This window comes from Cebus imitator, unplaced genomic scaffold, assembly GCF_001604975.1.
Source record: "Cebus imitator isolate Cc_AM_T3 unplaced genomic scaffold, Cebus_imitator-1.0 Scaffold25, whole genome shotgun sequence".
NCBI classification, from domain to species: domain Eukaryota; kingdom Metazoa; phylum Chordata; class Mammalia; order Primates; family Cebidae; genus Cebus; species Cebus imitator.
The window spans coordinates 10,056,852-10,074,942 of NW_016107340.1; the positions used below are offsets into that span (position 1 = coordinate 10,056,852).

Here is an 18,091-nt window from a genome sequence, read left to right on the forward strand (position 1 = left end):
AGATGGAGTGTCGTTCTATCACTCAGACTGGAGTGCAGTGGTACAATCTTGGCTCATTGCAACTTCTGCCTCCCAGGTTCAACTGATTCTCCTGCCTCACCCCTCTCCAGTAGCTGGAATTACAGGCAAACACCACCCCACCTGGCTAAATTTTGCATTTTTTTGTAGAGAACAAGGTTTTACCATGTTGGCCAGGCCAGTTTTGAACTCCTGATCTCAAGTGATCTGCCCACCTCTGCCTCCCAAAGTCCTGGGATTACAGGCATAAGTCATCACATCCGGCCTTGAATACTGTTTTCCACAGAGTACCTTTTATTTGGTCTATCTAATATGCTGCCTATAGACTATATGAATCAGGACCTGTGTGCAGTATAAAGCCCATGATCTTTGTTAATGAACATTAAGCAAAAACCTCATTGTACCCCATGCATTATTTTAGGATATGTCCATCCTTAAAGTCTGATGCACTCACAGAAAGAATGAAGAAAAATTAAATCAGAGCAATAAAATATCCCAAAACAGTGCTGAAAAACTTAATAATCTTTCATTTGAACACCAAACCAAGATTTATGCAAGACTCCATCATAGGGCACTTAGCTTCTGAATTAGACAAAATATCTCTTTATAAGCTGGTTTTATTTCATTAAGATATCATCATCAAAATTCATCTGCCTCATCATTTCTCATAAATGTTTCAGTAGGAACACTGCAAAATAACACAGTAGAAAAAAGGTAACTGTTGCCGCATTCTTGTGAGATTTCCTCACTGATAAATGAGAGAAGTCACAAACATTTAAGACTATTTGACAGTGAAGCCACAATGTCCCTTCTGCAGTGTCTTTCTCTAAAATTATGTCTTTGGTGAAGAAGTGAGAACTCTGAATAGACCTAGCAAAAATCAGGTCCTAAGACCAGTGCCCTCTTGAATTTGTTTCTTTCTTCTTCTTCGACACAGTTGCCAGTTATAAGCATATGTGGATATTTATAATGCAAAACTCATGAATAAGTGAGGAAAATACTTTTGAAGAAGTGAAAGGCAATGGTTGTGTCTTTCTCACTGAGAATTCTGGTAATTCAAGTTTCTGATAGTAGCAATCATGTCAAATGTCAGGGCAGTGAAAGTAATACAGAATCACTCTCCTACGCAGCCAATATGTTCTGTAGATTTCCTGTCCTAACTAAGGCATTATCACTTCACAGTTATCTAGGAAGCAAATCTGCAACTGCCAGATACTTTGTTCTTAAGAAAAAAAGTAGTTTGAAAAAATGATACACTTTTATTTATTATAATTACTGCCAACTGGACATTTGCAGACACCACATGGCCTTACATAGACAGACAGACAGACAGAGACACACATGCACACACAGACACACACACACACACACACACATGGTCCTGCAGCTAATCCCTAATCTACTCATTACCTCAAGATGCCAGTTAGTTGAATTACTAATTTTTTGTATTTGATAGTCCGAGATATGAAGGCAGTTATGCTAAGTGGTTTACAGCTTTAACTTAGAGGAAACTAAAATACAGTTTAGGTTCTTTCTTATTCATCTGCTTAAATTTCTTCCTTGTAATTAAAACTGTGGATCCAACCTATAATTCAGTGAAAATTTTGAAAGTGACTAATACTCATTAGCCAGGAGGCCTATCTAACTTAATGTACATTACAGAGCACAGAACTTATGGTTTTTAAGTCGCTGGTTCTTTCCGTTCAAAATAATCAGTGCTGAGCTTCATCTTCTACAGTCTTCCCATTCTCAGATTTTTTCTTTCTTTCCAATAAAACAAACTGTTCTCTTCTTTCTCCACGTAGCATGAGCTAAAAAGCAGCCCAACACTGCAGCGTGGGTATACGGAAATGGAATTTCATTAACTACTACAAGTGATCCACAAGCTAAATCAATTAACCACAACAGATAAAATCCCTGCTCTCTCCCTCAAATATTGCTAAAGCAGTATTGCTTCAAATAATGAACAGATCCTCCATAGCCGGCAAATGACTCAACAAGCCAAGAAGGTCTGGTGCCTTTTAAGATTGTCTTTTGTATTCTCACTGCATTCTCAGTGCTGCAGGTCAGGTCAAGAACTTCAGGAACTCTGCATTGTGGAAATGCAGCATCTGTGGGTCTGGAACTGCAAGTGACTGACTGCTCAGAACATTCTCCAAAGGAAAAGAATTGTGCAAGGGCCTATTGTACCAGCTGCCAGCTCATAACTAGCCCTGTCTTCTGGGCAGGAGTAACGGTGTTTATTCTGAGAGGTAGTCCTCAGCGGCATACAACATCAATAGTCTCACCCTTTTCTACTGCCTATTTCTTTAAAAACAGCATTTCCATATGAATATTAGATGATAATTATTGAATATATATGTAGGTTAACTATCAGTGAAAAGTTATTAACCACCCTCCCTAAAAATAAGCATTACTCCTTTATTTCAAAGTGACAACTTCTCCTTCTTCAAAAATTACATTATGTTCTTATTCCCAAATAGTGACAGTTTAATTATTTTATTTTTGAGACAGGGTCTCACTCTGCCACTCAGGCTGGAGCACGGTGGCACAGTGTTGGCTTGTAGCAGCCTCCTGGGTTTAAGCAATCCTCCCACCTCAGACTCCCCAGTAGCTGGGACCACAAATATGCACCACCACCCTGCCCAGATAATTTTTCTGTTACCCAGAGAAAGGTTTTGCCATGCTGTCCAGGCTGGTCTCAAACTCCTGAACTTAAGTGATCCACCTATGTTGGTCTCCCAAAGTGCTGGGATTACAGACATGAGCCACCATGCCCAGGCAACAGTGGCAATTTTAAATTAAAGAAACTGAATTTTAAAAGATCTTACGAAACGTTATCAAACTTCTTTTCCAATTCCAAGCATAATTAAAATGGGTATGTATTTCTAATATTTTTAAGAACTGTTTCACAATATTTTATTCAATGGAGATGAGTAATAGAACCAGGTATTAGCTATACAGAAATGTTATGTTCAAATATTGTATTATGTAGTAGCACCAGTAGCAATAGTGTTAGTGTGTACTAATAAAACAGTCTCTATGGGTTACATATTATTTCTAGTATTTTATATATACCATTTAAATCTCAGAAAAATACTATGAGAAAGAAACTTAGCATTAATCTACTTGCTGAGGGTCACACAGGTAGGAAGGTGCAAAGCCATAATTCCAAGTACTTAAATAGCCAGGAGTGGGAACGTTAACCACATAAATCCCTAGTTTTCAGTATGTAAAATATCACAAAGAGTTTTCATATTATTAGAAAAAGACAGCCAGAAATATGTATTGAGCTGTTATTTCACGATGAAATTTACGAGTATTGGGTCTACTAGTGAGAATGCAACAGCTTTCAAAATTCATGGATAATTCATAGCTATAGATACTGAGTGGTCTTTTCTCTACTTTGCAGGGTGAAACACTTGAATTCAGAGGTTTTAATACCTTTACAAAGAGCTACAATGTTAAGTCTTGCATTTCTGGGTGGGTCTTTGTCTTTTATGTTATCTCCAAGACTGTCTGAATACCAGTCCTGGTGAAAATCTCATTTCAATCACTGGCCTGACTACCATTGACTCTTGATTCCCCTATAATATGAGCGAGTATTCAGCAATTTATGACAGGTTATCTATCTCATGTTAAATGTCTCAATAAAAACACACCCAAGTCTGAAAGAATGAAGGTGTTTACAAAGTATCTCTCATTCTTGACATCCAGCCAGGTGAGAATCTCATATTTTAAGTATTAGTTTTTTCCTTTTTAACTGCCAGTGCTTCTATCTGGGTATATTAAAAGGCCTTGGAGATTATAACCTACCCAGGAAGGGGTTCACATTTTACAACTTACTATCTATTGTTTACAAGATTTAAAATTTTCTGCACAGCATCTTCAAATCTCCTTGGAAAAGAGGATATATAAATTCAAAATAAACAAACACGAGACAGTTTATATGGCAGCACTTTGAATTTCCTAATATGGCATCCCAACTGGCTCATGAACGTGAATTTATTTAATAAATACATTTCAGAAAAATAAGACAAAATTATCCCTAGCAAACGTCATTCTTTCCTACTATGCCAACTAAGTGATCCGAAGTTCAGCATCAAACAAAGGCTGATATCTAGTGGCAAAAAATGTCTCTCCTCTGACATGATGCTTATCATCTGTGTCTACCCTTGATTTCACGACCCCTTATCCTGCTCTCTGTGTGATGCTTAATTTGCTAAGACAAAAGAGCGCATAACAACCCTTCATTTTACCAAGACAATCTCAAAAGTAAATAAAATTCTGGAGGCATCTCCTAAAGAAACAAAACAAGTACAAGCCTTTCCTTATGAATTTCCACAAGAAAAAAACAATGCTGGAATTTACGGAGTATCTGAGAACAAAGCGAAAACACTGCTTTCATCAACAATTTAAACTTATTTTAAACTTATTTTGACTTTTTCAAAAGCCACAATGCTACATCTTTAAAGGTTGACATAGTTCTGAGACTGAAATTCTGCCAGTGGTAACTTCTGGTTTCTGAAAAATAGAAAAACATGCCAGAAGGGGAAAAACCTGTGGATATAGGAAGGGAAGACCCTACATATAAGAATTAAAGTATACTGGAATTTAGCTATAGCTGCATTAACTATATGCGTTAGCTAGTTACAGGAAGCCTTAAAAATGGTGTTAAATGCACCATCTGGAATCTTGCAAAATGAACTTTTACCTGATGGTTGGTGGCAATTTATTACTAAACACAAGAGAGATGTGTGAGCTATTTTGGACTCAAATAGGACATTATCCGTGCAACAAGACCAATATTCACTAAGCAACATATCCACTGAGCGGTATAACAGACCACAGAAATTTTTGTGAAGATCCTATAACATTATGGATTTCAGCCTGTGAACCAAGATACTTTTTATTCCTTCTGTTACCCTCTCCCCACAAATTCTTTCTTCCAGGAAGCCATCCAGTAATAGTTTTTCCAAAACTATAATCTTTCTTAAATTTTCATACTTGAGTCTTAAAAACAGTATATTGCCTATTCACAGAGGCCCCAATCACAGAGGTAGCTGATAGCCTATACGTCACCACAAGTTGTGAGAACCCAGTGTTAGGATTTTACTGCTGCAGGGACCAGACGTTCATTTTAAAATTGCTTTCCGCTATACCATTTTGTCTCTGTGCATATGTTGAATCTGTGTGCCTTAACTGGAATTTAATTTGCATCTATCAAGAATGTTGACCTATGTCTTTCAAATGATCCTTGGATAGTTTCATACAGAAAACCTTCTTCTTCTACCGCTGCCACTGCAAAAGCTTAGTAATAACAAGAACTCGAGGGTCTCTGTACTCTCGGCAAGTGCCCTGAGGTTGCCTCGGTGCACCCTGCCATGAGCCAACAGCTGCCATAACCTTCTGCCATGCGGAAGACCCAGGGACAAGCAGCCTGCAGGCTCTGCTTCCTAGTTTGCCTCCAACTGCATACGTAAAGTCACTGTTGATCCTGACACTCTAATGCCAATATTAGTTATTGAAAGCATTCCACTTCAAGAGACAATCTAATTCTCTCAGACCTATTCCACATCGTACTGAAATGCCGTGACAGCTGTCTTAAAAAGTTGCCCCAGATGCCTTGTCTTCAGTGTCTGGATTATTTATGGAAAGCATCAATCTCAGTGAATATATCTAGCAATAACCATGAATACATCTTATTACAATGATGAATATTCCTTATGATATACTACATATAATCATGAATGTATCTCATAATATCTTTTGATATATTATGATAACCATGAATTATGCATTTTCCACTTCTCCACATTCAAATAAAAGAGCAGGGGCCAAAATGTAACTTGTGGAAAGTTTCCAGCAATACTAGAACAGTTTGCTTGTTAATAAAACAATATAAAGCAAAGGGAGGTGAGTATTTTGAATTATTCAGTCCCTTATTGCCATTTCTAACGATGTAGTGTTCTGATCGAAATGTTTATTTCTGAAGTTATTCTTTTTCTGTTATTTTTTTAAATCAGCGTGAGTGTGCACAGGTAAATTTGTACTGTCCTGTGTGGAGGATGAAGAAAAATGCATTTTCCTGCCTCTGGCTTTAGGAAGTCAATAAGCCATGCAGATATCAGGGATAAAATGTCTGTGATCAAAGCTGAATTTAACACATTAAGAATCTTTTCCCCTAGTTCTGTTCTGCGGGCAAAATACAACTAGATAAGTTCTGATGAGACAAGAAGTAATAGTATTTTTTAAAAATTATATACATATAATTATTCACGTTGACATATATGAATACATGTTCATAAGCTATTTATAAAATCTCAATAACTTTAGTGTAATAGACATTTTTCCCTAAGTTTCTCTTTGTTACTTCAACAAATATAAAAAGTAAAATACAACTGGGTGAAAAGTTCCCATATTTTGGGCATGGTTCTATCCAGATACAAGAAGATTCAGACGTGTCAAAATATCTCCTGAAGATATTTCTATATTGACTCCCATTCTGTCCTTTCTCTCTTTCTCTCATCCCTACCTATGTATTTCAATGGGATATTATTCAATTAAAATAAGGTATGACAAAATAACATGTATAGGCTTATATGAACTTAGCATTGTTATAGGTTTATTCACAAATATCTTGATTTCTTGGAGCACTATATGTATCTACAAAGGCCCATGGGGAAGGTTTCTATGCAAGTATTTTTCAGCATAATTCGTTCTACGAACACTTCGTAAGTAAGGACTTGAAAACATTTTCAAAGAGTTTCAAGGCATTGCTTTCTTTCTTTTTTTTTTTTTTTTTTTTTTTTTTTTTTTTTTTTGAGACGGAGTTTCGCTCTTGTTACCCAGGCTGGAGTGCAATGGCGCGATCTCGGCTCACCACAACCTCCATCTCCTGGGTTCAGGCAATTCTCCTGCCTCAGCCTCCTGAGTAGCTGGGATTACAGGCACGCGCCACCATGCCCAGCAATTTTTTTGTATCTTTAGTAGAGACGGGGTTTCACCATGTTGACCAGGATGGTCTCAATTTCTTGACCTCGTGATCCACCCACCTCGGCCTCCCAAAGTGCTGGGATTACAGGCTTGAGCCACCGCGCCCAGCCAGGCATTGCTTCTTTTCATCCAAAACATGGGAAAATCAGGCTCTGAAACAGGTTAAAGAGGGATGGATCTATCAGTTTTGATTTTTTTATTCCTAAGCATTACAAGTTCCCAGGCTATGGGTGTATTTAAGGGAATTCTCTGTGGGTGATCAGAAACAAGGCAAGGCTAACCCTGCTAAAAGTTTTAATGTGGCTGGAAGTTGCAGCCCACAACGAATGATAGAGAAAAATGAATGGCCAAGGATTTGAACACTGAAAACGAAGGGGGACTGTCACCATTGTTGCCCAGAATCGGTCTCCTGAAATGAATGATTAACTAGGGACAGGGTCCAATGCGTCACAATGGGACATATCAAAAGCCATTATACAGGGACAGCTGATGACAACAGTGCTCAGAGTGGGGAAAATGGAATTGCTGACTTCACATTAGTTATAGGGAAAAACAACAACAGCAACAACAATAAAAAACTGATTTTCTGAAAACAATGCACACTCAAAAAACTGCACCAAATTTAAAAGCACACCAAGAGTAGTATGAACCACAAGGGCCTACGGAAAGTGAATGCATTACATAAGACAAGGCTTACAAATGAGGCCATTTTTATACCTAGTGTTAATAGGGAAAGGCCAGCAAGAAACATTCAGCCCAACACAAATACAGGCTAGAAAGAAGGAAGGGTATATACGGCTCTGTATTTGCAAGTGACTTTTCTTAGCCACATAAAAATTTTTAAATATCATTAAAAATGAGGAAAATTCATACCCATCCAATATAGTTCAGATATTTCTTAAAGCTGACTGATTTGTCCTACCCAAAAGTTAATAGCATATTATCGTAATCACACAGCGTATGGGGGATAAAATAAGACATTGGACATTATGTTCACAGAAATTCAAAAAGGACTTTTATTTGACCAGTGAAGAATGTCAAGTAAAATATATTCTGCCCTTGATGAGAGCAAGAACCTTCTGACTTACTGGGGATAGGAGCTCCATTTATATATCATAGTATCTAAACAAAAAAAAATAGGTATTTTTATGTTTAGCTCTCCTTTAAATATAGCAAACTTTGTATGAAGAAACTTAACTGAGTTATAAGTACTAGAATACAGATATTCCAGATGTAATTCCTATAGTTTAGGAAAGTATAAAAGATGTCTCAATATGTGCATTAAATAATTGTGTTTCTGGCAGTGCTCAGTGACACACCACGTGAGTAAATGAAGGTCACATTCCTCTGCTGTGTCGCTGTGTTCTGTTTGTAATAAGCAAATCATAAATCCATGTCACACTCAAGAGGAGGGGATTTCACAAAGGTGTGAATTTCACAAAGGAGGTGGGGCTCAAAGGGAAGAGAGAGGGGGATGCACCCTAAAAGCTGTCAACCACGATAGGTCAACTGAAAACTCCGAAAATTCTGTCATTAACTTAATCTTTTTTTGAAAATTGGGGAAAGACAATTGTTCAGTTATATGCTCCACTAAAATATAATGTTGAGGCTACAGCACTAATGGAGCTCTGATGATTTTTTCCAATACTAATGGACTGAGTATCGATGAGGCTACGGCATACACTACACAAAACTGTATGTCAGAACATAATCAACTTTTTAAGAAAGGCTTGATAAAGTACAGGAGTTCCCTCTTAAAGAAAGAAACATCATATATCGTCAAGAGTGAAGGAAGAAGGTTTTGACAGGTAGATTTTAGAGGAAAGAAAATTCCATGTGAATGGGATAGCATGAACTAATAAAAGTATGCAGGCAGGAAAATACACACCCCTGTTAAGGAATGGAAAATAGTCTTGGATTTTAGAATATTGGATATGTTGGGTAGAAGAAGACCAAAGAGACTGAATTCAATCCAAAGAGACTGAACTATGTTAGAAAAAGTGAAGGTTTTCTGATTAAAGGAGGAGTATCTTAAGAGCTATGATTCAGAAATAAAAGCCTGACAGCCGTAAAATGAACTCAGAACTAGATGGCAGAGGAACATGGAGCAGTTTGCCAGCGAGGCGGTCTGACAGAGGATTGCAGCTTTGGGATAAAAAGCAGAGGCCTCTCCACAGCGTTGGTGTTTTGCAGACCTCCCTCTTGGGCCATGTTCTCTACTCGCTTTGTATTTTTAGCTCAAAGCACTCTCCTGACCCATTTCCAATATATCTCTATGCAAATGATTAACAGGCACAACAAACTTAGCACGTCCCCCAATTTACTCATCCTCAAACCTGCTCTCCTCTCATATCCCTTCTCTTTGTCATCAGCACAATTGTTGATTTTGTGCCCCAAGACACAGGCTGGACAGTCTAGACACTACCTCTCCCACACCTATCAATCAGCCTGGTCATTGTCACTGCTGATTGTACCGCCCACCTTCCAAAACTTCCAATATCCCTGACTTACTTCAGTTCCTCAGTAAGTCTTATTATCACAACACAAAGACAACCGAATGACCTGGGGGCACCCTCCCCCTCCATCAATGCCTTGGTCCTGAAGAAGATGCTGGAAGAATTATGATCAAATCAAAGGGAAGAGTTCAGAAGCCCAAGAATGACTGATGCTAGACTTTCCATCAGGCTGGTAGAATTGTGGCCTGAGAGTTGATAATTATGTTATTATGACTAATTATGCCATTATAGGATAATTATGTCAATAATTATGTTAAATAGTAGAAAATAAAGAAAGTGGTGTTTCTCAAACACATGAGATTATGTTCTGATGTTTATCCACAGTATGCACAAGGATCTCTCCAAGGATTGCTAAAAATCCTTGAACACGCCTAAGTGAGACGTCAATCCTTAGAATTGAACCCAATATGCTTTTTGACAGTGATGGTGATTCTGTTGGACACTTTGTGTACAGAGATGGGGGTTCATGAATCATTTCTGAAATAACAGGGTCTTGATGAAAATGAGTTCTGCCTTTAAATTCCATAAGCAGATAAAGAGTGACTGATACAAGGGAGGGAGAGGGAGGCAGCCTCATTGGATTTGGTTAGAGTTTAATCTTTTTGAGATTCCTAAGAGAATACCTAGAAGATGGAAAGGTGACGAAAGATATTTTAAAGATCTCCACCTCAGAATCCACACTTACTTTAAAAAGCAAAACAAGACCAAAAACAAAAACAACTCCACAGAACTCTTCCAGGAAAGAGATGAGCTCTGCCCAAGGAACTTGAGAATCAGAAAGGGTAGATCTGGCCTGTTTTGAACAGGTTTTGGCACGTGCAAACTGAGTATCACCCTCTGCTTAAGGCATTGTCAGACTGAGTCTCACACCCATAGAAAATTCTCCTGAAAGTGGAATTCAAAGCTGGCAGGAAACGGGAACGGCGGGGAAAGTGGGCGTTTGCCACTCACCTCTGAGGAGCCAGGGCAGCCAGGCACAGGTTGGGCGATGCCTGCACCACCAGCTCTGATCTGGAGATAAGGAAGACGGGATGTGGCACAGCAGTTCAAAGCTCGATGTAATGTTTTTAGAACGCCAGCAGCAAACTGATTCCAAAAGGACAAATGGTCAATGGCCCTCAATCTATGATTCTGCCACTCGAGTGTGGACTGAGATCATGCAAAAATTGTTACTGCCATAATAAATAAATAAATAAATAAAAGAATGGAGAGAACCCTGGCCACTCTCACAGGAGAAAAAATGTCTTAGATTTTCCCATGACCATGGGAAATCAATCAATCTTCTTCAGGCTTTGTTTACAGAGACAATGAATTTTGTTGTACCCAGATGGCACCCACAAAGAAGCCCACATCCAGCAAGGACAAAGACAAAGAATGCTTGGAGAGGCAATGCCCAGGCCACTTCAGGGGGCTCAAAACATGGAGCCATCTTCCTCTCACATCCAAGGTAGCCAGAACCCAGGGAAGGGAGAGAAAGGGGCAAAAACATCCTTTTGAAGACAAACCCCAGGTTAGAAGATAAGCAGGGATGATAGCCACCCTTCCACTCCTACCCCTAAATGTGAACAAATGTCCCAAATGCACAATTCCCAGCTTGGGTGCCCAGACTAAGGGCAAGACAGCTACTCTGGGAAAGGAGAGAACACAGCTGGAGACACTGGACAGCCCGTTCCCTCTGCCAAATTATATTATGTCCGTCACCTCCTGCCAAAGACCAGTGCTCACCTTCCAAAAACTACAGGATGATTAAAGATGATGGGTGAGGAGGCAGGTCGCTTGAGCTCAGGAGCTCAAGACCAGCCTGGGAAACATGGCAAATCCCTACATATACAAAAAAAATACAAAAAAAAAAAAAAAAAATTAGCCAGGTATGGTGGCATGTGCTGTAGTTCAAGCTTGGAACAGGAGAATTTAACTGACATATTAAGTACAAATTGTGCAAGAACTTTCACATACCTCATCTCATTCCTACCAGAGTCTTCTGAAGGAGGTATTATTTTTCCTATTTACTAGTGAGGAAATAGAAGCTTAGAGAGATTGAGGGATTTAGCCAAAATACCACTATCCTTGAAAATATGGACTGTTTTTTTTCATTTACATACTTGCATCCAGGTTTATACTTGTATACTTGTATACACAGACCCTGCCTCAATAAATGGGCCATATGGAAGAACTGGGACCTGGCAGAGACATTGTCTTTCTCATTTACTACTGCATAGCTAGGTGGGTAGGGAGGAAGTTGTTTGTACTTCGAGCCTCATTGTCGTTCTAGTTTGGAACACTAGCTAGTCAGGCATGAACAGGGCAGGAGAGGACTCCCCTAACCCCACCAGAATGTCAGGAGACCGTCAGGTGATGGTCACGCCACTGTTATGCCATCTCCCTAAAATAATACTTGGTCACAACTGGTACCAGGAAAAGGCAGTCTCCCAGCAGAAAAAACCCAAGATCAGTAACTTCTCGATAAGATCTCTGCAGTTGGGTGAGTGTGCTCAAGCATGCGTATTAAGAGACAAAATGGCAAAGTTTAACTGGTATATGACCTTCCAGGAACACTTGGCTGTGAAGGGAAAAATGTCTCAAGAGCGCATGCGTAGAACTCCAGTCAACACTGCTCCCCTCTCAAGGGCTGGCCGGCCACTGCGCATGCGGACAGCCTACCCCAAGGGAAGAACCGGGGGAAAAGGAACGCAAGACCGCGGAATTATTTCAACATGTAAAACCCCAAGTCAAAAGGTCAAACGTGCACTCTACCTCTCAAGTCGCCCGTTTGGCTGTCTTCCAAGCGTACTTTACTTTGTTTCATTCCTGTCTAAAGCTTTTTAAATAAATGTTCAAAACTGGTGCTGTAAAACTTGCTCTGTCTCTCCTTCTGCCTTATGCCCCTCAGTCAAATTCTTTCTTCTGAGAGGGCAAGAATCGAGGTTGCTGCAGACTCCTTCAGATTTGCCACAACTAAGATACTCTGGAGCCATGTGACTTGGGTAACCTTACTAGACTGATGTTATCAACTTGGTATTCACAACATCTAGCACATTACCTGGCACTCCCAAGCGCTTGATAAATGCAGATTCACTATGGAATACCTGCTGAAATTTCAAAATAAACACACAAGGCTTTCCAACACACCCACAGACTCCCAGGGGCAAAGTAAATATAAGTTGATGATCAGGTCAACAACTAAATCTGAGAGGCTGAAATGTCTACCTATGGAAAATTGAGCATTGAGTGTATATAGTGCCCTGACAGAAACTCACAAACACATACACAGCACGCTATGGCACTACAGAGACACAGAAAAGTATTATTGGATTCTTCAGGTAGCCTAATCCTATACCATTTTATACCTTAAAGGTCAGAAAGTGAACTGAATCAGCAATGAATGTGAAAAGCAATGCTGTTAATATCCAGAGACGCTGAATTCATGCATCCCCCTCTTTTTGGGCTGGGATTTTTCAAATAGAAACTGCAGAGAGCGGTAGAATTATGATATCCTTGTAGACTGGATGTTGTACTTCACAAAAATGGTCATATTCTTATTTTCTTCTTCCTTGGGGAGCCTTCATCTCAAGATAACTTTTAAATAGAAACAACCAGCTTTTCAGCAGAGCCTGATTATCAATTTGCACCTCTTGCAAAGGAAGGCCTAGAATTCTATTGTTTTGTTAATTGTCAATTTGCATCTTTGAAAGGTGTTGCATTTTCTCTTCTTTCTAGCAGGTTAAGACTAATTCTGTATGTTAATAAATATTATAAACACTTTTCACAAAAAACACTGTTCGCGGAGAAGTAAGCTATTATTGTTATTCTCCATTTCCCCCTACTTAATTACACATTACATTTTAAAGTTGATTTTATCAAAACTAGTTACGCTCTTATTTATAATGTTTTTTTCTTCAGAAAAAAAAAACCTTGCTTTTTAAATCAACATTTAGAGAAAATGCTTTTTAAGGTACCCATTTTTGATAGAAATGAAAAGGATAGAAATTAATTTAGGCAAAGTTTCACAAAGACATCCGTGATTTATAGCTTGAATAGATTATTTGGAAATATTTCTTCCTTTCTTTCTTCTGGTACATATATAGTATAAAAAATATATTAAAAGTGAAAACAAAAATCCATTTTACAAAGTAACAGGAAAACTGGAGATACAAACTGTAAAAAACATGATAGGAAAAGAGACACAAATTAAAGTTTCCTTTACGCTATGTTTACAAGCAGTAACGTGGAAAACTACAAGTTCCTAACAAGCCCTATCAGTACTAGTTCCAGTACTTGATTCAGAATGATAAGATCTTTCGATATGCTTGCCAAAGCAGGTATTTTTAATCTACTGCAATATTTTGCCTACCTGATTGTTAAACATAAAATAAAATACTAAGTCAAATATTATATGGTAACTCTCAAACTTTTCAGCTTGGAGAAGTGGTATTTCAAAAGATCAAGTGACACTTCCGGTCACGTCTAAGTGAGGATGTTTAAAGGCCATTTATATTGCTAAAAAATGGCTTTACATGTCATATAAATAGTTTTAATTTACTGAATTTATTTATATCCTACCTTTTTCCTAAAAGGATTTAAGAGAGATAATCTCTACTTGTGTCACTTTGGTTTCTCAAGTACAAAATCATGGATAAACAATATCTATTGCTAACAAAGATCATACATTTAAAATGTCTGTAAAGTACTTTGTAAAATATGAATGTTACATGTGTTATATATCACTGTTTCTGGGCTTGATCCTAAACCATGTCATTATTCCAAGAAGAGGCATCGACTTAGTGATATACCTTTACATTATAAATATTTAAAAGCTCTCCTGAAAGTATTAACACTTTGAAAAGAACATTTTTTTTTAACATTTAAATTAACTTCCCCAATTCAGCCTGTCCCTGTCCCCAGGATATCTGTGCAATACATACACATTTTATACATGAACCCATGCTACAATGTCTCTTACTACTATTCCACATCCTTTTTGATGAAACCTACAAAATCTAACTTTGTAAATCTATTTCCATGGAAAAGCAAGAAAAAAATAATTACTACTGGGAAGAAAAGTGGTTGGGTGCAGAGAATCGGTGATGTGACAAAAAGTTCAATTTTAGCATTAAAAGAAATGAATTGCAGGTGCAATAACTCAGTATTGACAAGTCATATGACAGGGAAGCAGACACTTATTAATAGCATAAATGGTCTAAATATCTGATCTATAAAGGATTTTCAGTGTTTTGAATTTTTGTTTCCTATTTTTCTTTTTTACTCTAAAAAGCATACTTGCATATTTTAAAATGATTCTTAGACTGCAGAATCCATTAATGTATTTCAGGAACTATTTTTTAGATATGTCAAGGCTTAGAACACAATAACCCAAAATATGAGACCTTGACAATCAAAAAAAAACTACAGAGCAAGAAGGTCACTTCTTCCGCCTTTCTCCTACGAAGCATGGTCATAAAAAAGTTCCAACCTACCTCACCAGAAAGTAGGTCCTAAGACCCTCATTCCAGATGGTCCTGCCCCATGGGGGACCAGGAGGTGGAGGTGGGGAACATCATACAGAGTCACAAGAAAACAACGAACACGCCTTGCTGAAGTAGCCCCACCCTAGTTTAATTACACTGAGATCATATTTCTCTTGTCCAATCATGTTTCTCCATGACTATCCACCTATTTCATCAGACTTAGTATAAAAATACAGTGTTCCTAGGTCTTTTGAGCCATCATGTCTGAAGGTTCATTAAATATATTTGTTATGCTTTTTTTCATTCATCTATCTTTCCTTATGGGGTGTCAGATATGACTCTTGCAATGACTGAGTTAAATATATTGCTTTTTGTCCCCTACAAACAGTAGGTACCAAGTTTGTTGAACTAATTTTGGGGATTGTGGGATATATTAGGAGTAGAACCAAACATATTATTACACAAATGAATTTCCAGTTTTAGCTAAACCTGGTGTCTCTGGGCAAAATAAATACAATTTGGTCATTATGACCTGAGACTAATTTTAATCATTTCATGTAAATTGTTGGGAATTATTTTCAGGTCAAGCTGCTAGTAGAAATGTTGAAGATCGACATTCATGTTTATTTAATTCCTGACACCATTTAGTTCTGTCTAAAAGCTGAAGCGGTTCCCATCGGACATCAGGCCAGTCATAGTATTCCTGACATCAGTGGCTTCCTTCAGTCATTAAGTGACTATTTGCCTCATTTTAAAAAATCATGAATAAAGCCATGATTAGGAGTATAATGTCTGTGAGGTTCTTATAAAATATTTATTTTTAGAAAAACATGCTTCATCCTAGGCAAATATTTAATAGAGTATCAAGGTCATAAACTATTGAAAAAATCAATCTTAAGAGTTTTATGAAATTCCCTTTAAAAGAAGTGATTTTTATAAAATCTATATAAATTAAACCCAAAGAAATTGGTAGTTGAGAAATGAAAGCCTTTGGTTTACTTAATAAAAAATAACTTTTTTTTTTTTTTTTTTGAGGCAAAGTCTTGCTCTTTCACCAGTCTGGAGAGCAGTGGCACGATCTCAGCTCACTGCAACCTCCATCTCCCAGATTCAAGCGAGTCTCTGCCTCAGTCTCCTGAGTAGCTGGGACTACAGGCACGCGCCACCACACCCGGCTAATTTTTTTTTTTTTTTTTTTTTAATTTTAGTAGAGATGGGATTTCACCATGGCCAGTATGGTCTCAGTCTCCTGACCTTATGATCCACCCATCTTGGCCTCCCAAAGTGCTGGGATTACAGGCGTGAGCCACTGCACCCAGCCTCTTCTTTTCAGTTAACATTGAGACCACAACTAATTATTTTTCTGCTCTCACTGGTGAAAGGTATGTGAAAAATGGATTTAAATCTCAGTGTAATGTAATATGTGCAGAAAATTTCTGAGCTTTCTGCAAAGTTTTTAATCTAAGCTTCTCCGTGTTTAAGCTTTATGATCACCTAGCTCCCCTCTTCAAAACACTCCAAGAGTTTCCCATATTCCCATAGTATTTGCAATAAAGTTTAAAACCCTTTTTCTTTTCTTTAGCCTAGCAAGTCCTAGAGAATCCAGTTCTCTGCCCACTGGTATCATTGCAACCCCTTCAATTGCAGTGAGGCCCCACATCAAGCTTTTGAATTAGCAACCTGTCATTTCTTCACCTTTACCTGCTCTACTTTATACCACTAATTTATTCATTTGTTTACTCACTTCTGCATCACCAGTGAAGTGTAAACCAGGGCATGGACTATGCTGTCAGGATCACATTTACAGTCCCAATTTCTAGAAGAATGCTTGGCACAAAGTAGCTACTCAATAAATACCTTGAATGAATATTCTTTATCTACCATTAGCAGGTTATAAAATGCATAAATCTGTTGGAGTTCAGAAAGACATTTATGTGGCACAGATTTTTTACAAGTAAATATTATTTTAACTATTATCAAATAAATTGATTTTAAAACTATTATCAAATTTAGATAAAGTCTAAATAGTCATGACTCCAAAGTCATGACTTACAGGCCTGTCATTTTAAAGATCTGCAACCTTCTTAAAGGTCACTGCTTGCACGCTTATTGTATTCCAATGCTTTTCTGTACTATTTTTTCCTTCAGATACTTCCAGCGGTTCTGCTTTGTGGCATATCATTTCAATTCTTCTAAAATTGACTTGGCATTTTTCTCTATTTTTGTCAGCCCCAGTTGTGTGCTTTTTTTTCTTTCAAATAACCTTCTGCTACATACATACAATATGGTGCAGACTCTATACAAGGTTCCTGAGGCAAAAGGTGTGAGCTCAAGAGTTACACACTTACTGGGCTCTCTTACTACGTGGAACGGTGTACTCACTGCCCCTTCTTCCTTAAAGGGTCCTGGTTTCTCTAACAAACCTCGACTTATCTGATCTAACTCAAACATCACCTCCTCTGTGAATTTCTCTGATTTCTTCCAAGCAGAAGTTGCTGCTTCCAGCTCACACCTATAATCCCAGCACTTTGGGAGGCCGAGGCAGGAGGACAGCTTGAGGCCAGGAGTTCAAGACCAGCCTGGACAACAGAGTGAGATGCCATCTCTATAAGAAAATTAAAAATTAGCTGGGTATGATGGTATGTGCCTGTAGTCCTGGCTACTCAGAAGGCTGAGGTGGGAGAATCACTTGAGCCCAGGAGATCCAGGTTACAGTGGGCTATGGCCACACCCCTGCATTCCAGCCAGGGCAACAGAGTGAGACTGTATCCAAAACACTTTTTTTAAAGTTGCTGCTTCTTCCTCAGTGTTCTCACAAGACTTTGTTCAAGGTCTTCATGTTGATGAGACGCTCACTCACGCTCCTTGCTTCCCCATTGGACTACTTTGTGTATATTTCCACTGTGTAACACTTTATTGTACTTATTTGTGCTTCAGGGTTTAGCCCTTGTATTCACATTCATAAGTTCTCTTTCTATTTTTGTCCACACTCACTTCCTTGCTGATGAACCCCTACTGATATTTCCAGCCCATGCTTCTGTTCAATATTTCTACTTGGATATTTAATAGGAACGGCAAGCCGGGCGCGGTGGCTCA

The 18,091-nt window shown here is 38.3% G+C and overlaps 1 protein-coding gene across 8 annotated transcripts in view; it reads right to left on the reverse strand.

The window, feature by feature from the left end:
* The window catches only part of SOX5 (SRY-box transcription factor 5), a 1,018,145-nt gene that overhangs the window by 755,260 nt on the left and 244,794 nt on the right, over nt 1-18,091 (reverse strand). The window lies entirely within an intron of this gene.